Below are 4,771 nucleotides of genomic sequence, written 5' to 3' on the forward strand. Positions count from 1 at the left end.
ACATTGTCAAGGCTTGCAGTGTGCTCCACAACACTGCAATCAAAAATGGCATTCCACTGAATAATCCACCCAGACCTGGGGCATTCTATGTTTTGTACACTGCTCAAAAAAATAAAGGGAACACTTAATCAACACAATGTAACTCCAAGTCAATCACACTTCTGTGAAATCAAACTGTCCACTTAGGAAGCAACACTGATTGACAATAAATTGCACATGCTGTTGTGCAAATGGATTAGACAACAGGTGGAAACTATAGGCAATTAGCAAGACACCCCCAATAAAGGAGTGATTCAACAGGTGGTGACCACAGACCACTTCTCAGTTCCTATGCTTCCTGGCTGATGTTTTGGTCACTTTTGAATGCTGGCGGTGCTCTCACTCTAGTGGTAGCATGAGACGGAGTCTACAACCCACACAAGTGGCTCAGGTAGTGCAGCTCATCCAGGATGGCACATCAATGCGAGCTGTGGCAAGAAGGTTTGCTGTGTCTGTCAGCGTAGTGTCCAGAGCATGGAGGCGCTACCAGGAGACAGGCCTGGTAGCATGCTTCATGCTTTCTTCGAAAATGTAGCAGAGATGCTACAGAGATATCAATTTGGACCAGGAGACATATGGAATGTCGATGAAACTGGGGTGACCACTGTACATAAACTTGACAGAGTGGTTGGCAGACGTGGATTCAAACAAGGAGGGTCACTGACCTCCGCTGAAAGGGGAACCCTCGTCACACTGGCCTGTGCTGTCTCAGCCACAGGGAATAGTATACCTCCATATTTTATATTCCCCTGTGTCAACTTCCGCGTTCATTTCCTGATCAACGGGTGTCACGCCCTGACCATAGTAAGCTGTTTTTTCTCTGTGTTGGTTAGGTCGTGATAGTGACTAGGGTGGGTCATCTAGGTTTTTGTATGTCTATGTTGGCCTGATATGGTTCCCAATCAGAGACAGCTATTTATCGTTGTCTCTGATTGGGGATCATATTTAGGTAGCCTTTTTCCCCATTGTTAGTTGTGGGATCTTGTCTATGTTTAGTTGCCTGTCTGAACTATTTGTACAGCTTAACGTTTCGTTCGTTGATTTTGTTGTTTTGTTCAGTGTTTCATTGATTAAAAGAGAATGTACGCATACCACGCTGCGACTTGGTCTCACTCATACGACGATCGTGACAACGGGCCACCCGGGCCACCGGGGCAAATCCCTCTGGGTGGATGAAAGATGTGCACTTTGTTGACTTCCTGAAACATTTAGTTGAGCATAGGAAGTGCTAAAAGGAGAATCCCTGTTTACTCATTTTTCTCATCTGTCCATTGATGGACTCAATTATGCCAAAGAAAATTGATTATTATGCTGTCATTCCCACCCCATTATTCTCATCGGCTGAAACCCTTAGACAGGTCTGTCTACGGGCCACTAAAGAGGCACATCAACACCTCGTGTGATGCCTGGATGAGGAACAATCCCAGGGAGACATTGTCAATTTAGGGTTGGGCAATTTATTGTGGCAATCGCCTATCCTCTGGCTGCAACCCCCTTGAAGATTCAGGCTGGCTTTAGGGTGGCTGGGGTGCAACCTTACAACAGGGATGTATTTCTGGAAACCGAGTTTGCCCCATCCTCTATGTTACAGATTGCCCTATTCAGAACCCAACCCTACTAGGCCCCAGCACCAACACTGCCAGGCCCCAGCAACATTCCAGCCCTGCCAGGCCCCAGCAACAACCTGCCAGGCCCCAACACTATTCCAACCCTGCCAGGCCGCCAACACTGTTCCAGCTCTGCCTAGCATGAGCTCAGACACAGACCTGCCCAGTTCTTATGCTAGCACCAGCTCACCCTTGCCCAGCAATGCCATTGCTTACAACGGACTAGAAACTCCAGAGGACATCCGGCCATATCCAAAAGCTGGCCCCCGAAAACCAGCTTGGAAAGGAAGAAAACGGTGCAAAACAGGAATTCTAACTGACACACACAGGCACTAGAAATGGAAAAGAAACAAGTTATTTTTTTTATTTCACTTCACCAATTTGGACTATTTTGTGTATGTCATGAAATCAAAATAGAAATTACATGTAATCCAAATAGAAATCTATTTAAATTACAGGTTATAATGAAACAAAATAGGAAAAACGCCAAGGGGGGTGAATGCTTTTGCAAGGCACTGTATGTGCACGCCAGAGAACGTTCGATTTCAAAGTTCAAAGTAAAGTGGACATGCCACTTAATGTGTGCTTTGCCAGCATTCTTGCTTTGATTGAAAGGCATGACTTGCCAGATTCTCTAGGCACGATTGTTTTTATTTTGAGTTCTTTCTTCTTTCACTCTCTTTTTAACGGTCTACAACTCCATACTGAAATAAGATATGAAGATGTAATGAAAACAAAATATGTGCCCAAGACTTCCGTCTTTCATTTGGTATGACATTTATACCAGTGTGATGTATTGTGCCCAGTAAATGTTAGAGAGCTTGAAAAGTGTGACAACGTACCTCGCTCTCCCTTAAATCATCCAGCTGCTGTTTGAGTCCAAGAATTGATGTGTTGATCTCTTCTTGTTGTTTCAGGATTGTGTCCTTCAAAACGTGTGGCACAGCTGAAGCGCTCACCCAAGAGGACACCCTTCTTGTAGGCCTGGGGATGAGGGCGTTAGAGGACACCCTTCTTGTAGGCCTGGGGATGAGGGGGTTAGAGGACACCCTTCTTGTAGGCCTGGGGATGAGGGGGTCAGGCAAATCACCCACATCTGTGAAGATTTCATGTTTTGTTATTTTTGTAATATTAATTTTGTTACATTTATAATGTTATATCTATTGTCAAGAAAAAAATATTTAGATGTGGTCCATGTCTGAATATGGGTGCAAAAATAAAGCTTGATTTACTGTCAGTTGGTGTGCTTGGTATTTCTTCAGGGTCTAGGAGACGGTCCTCAGTATCACCATCACAAATGATGCCAGACACTGAGGTCTCTACAATTATGCTACCAATGCGCTGGTCCATAGCAGACAGTGAAGAGTCTCTCTGCCCTCCTGCACTTCTATCCCTTTTGTGGATCATACATTTTTTTGTATATGTTTTCAAATCAAACCATTTCTTTTTAATTTCATGAAATGTTCTGCACTCAGATGAGGCAGAATTTACCACAGCTCTAACCTGTTCCCAAGCAATATTTATTATCTTATTTGTCAAACCATTGCTGAGGGCGCCAAAAAGTATGGCTTGTTTTGCTTCCACTTCAGTGATCAAAAGTTCTATTTCTGCATCCTAAAAGTTGTTTTTCTTTGTCTTCTTTGATTCCTTCATGTTGATGGACAGAAATCAGTGACTTTTTTCAGCTTTAAAGGGAAGGTTTGTGACCATAAATGGTCATTTAGGGCGGTTCTCTATGTAAATGAGACTGCATGTGCACTAGCACAGTGTTTAAGAACGTGTCTGATTTATCAAGGCAAAATACTTACAGGTGTGTGTAAATCAAGCATACGAGCAAATGATAAATACCAACTTTTTGTACTTGCGAACATTCTACATTTTCTTCGTACGAGTTAATTTAGAAGCTTTTCTACGCAACATTGATAAATGAGGGCCCAGATACTTTAGTATACATTCTAAAATGTAAATCCCATATTTCTGTGCTGGTATATTTGTGGAGAGGTTGCATGCAGTGCATGAGCCATCGCTGCTAATACTGTACGCTACACCCATAAACCATTACTAAGAGGGCAATTTTCTATGTATACTGTAGCTAGTAGCCTAGGGTTAGGGTAGCACTTACTTAACCTGGATGGCTATTTTAAAGCATTGCTTGTGTATATGCACTTTGGTCTGGAGTGGCGTGCGAACCTAGTGTTTACAATGAAATGAGAGCTGTCTATAATGAATAATAGATATCATGTCCTGTGTGCTTTACCTCACCTTGTAACACAAAACAGCAGAAGAAGAACATTGACTATACCTGCAGTGGCATATGCAGAGCTCAGGCTTTAGGCAGTGATCTACAGTCCCCAATATTCTTGGTCAACCTGCTGCCAATGACTGAAAACAAAACTGAATTTTCCTTCAGGTATTTGAAGGGATGACGCTTGTCTGGGATATTTACTAATTGGATTATAGTGGTTCGTGGAGGACGAAAGACTCTGGGGGATATGCTGATAAGGCCTATCGAGTTTTTACCAGCTGTCGAGGCTGCTATAGTACCTACCTGTGGGGGCAACTACCTCTGGGGCAAAGGAGAGTTTCGAAGCGACCAAAATACAGTGGAGTACATTCCAATGTTTACCAAGGGGAAATAGGCTTGATTGGAGTCATCATCCTCTTGTTTGCTTAATCTAATTTGATAAATTTGTCCCTGAACGATATGAGGCAAACGTTGATGTGCGTGTTATAGAAATCCATATGATTTATATGTCTAAGGTAATGATGAGATAATGACTAAATGATTTATACGTTTAAAGTAATGTTGAGACAATAACTAACAAGTATTCCACCCTGTCACAGTATAATGGAGTGAAATGTGTTTGAATCATAAGACTAGAATTCTTGAATGTATGTGCATAGCAAAAGAGGAACTGTTAATAGACAAGCAACTGTGGCAGACAATTTGTGACCACTGTGAAACCGTTAGATTTGCAATAGATTGTGTAACCTGTGGCAGGATATGATAAACAATGTATGCATAGGAGAAGACTTGTAAACAGTATTGACAGTGTTAGGAGAAGAGGAGGGGCATTAATGACCAAATGTGAGGTATATAACCAAATGTGCATTGTATGATATTC

Source organism: Salvelinus alpinus, chromosome 23 (genome assembly GCF_045679555.1).
Source record: "Salvelinus alpinus chromosome 23, SLU_Salpinus.1, whole genome shotgun sequence".
Lineage (NCBI taxonomy): Eukaryota > Metazoa > Chordata > Actinopteri > Salmoniformes > Salmonidae > Salvelinus > Salvelinus alpinus.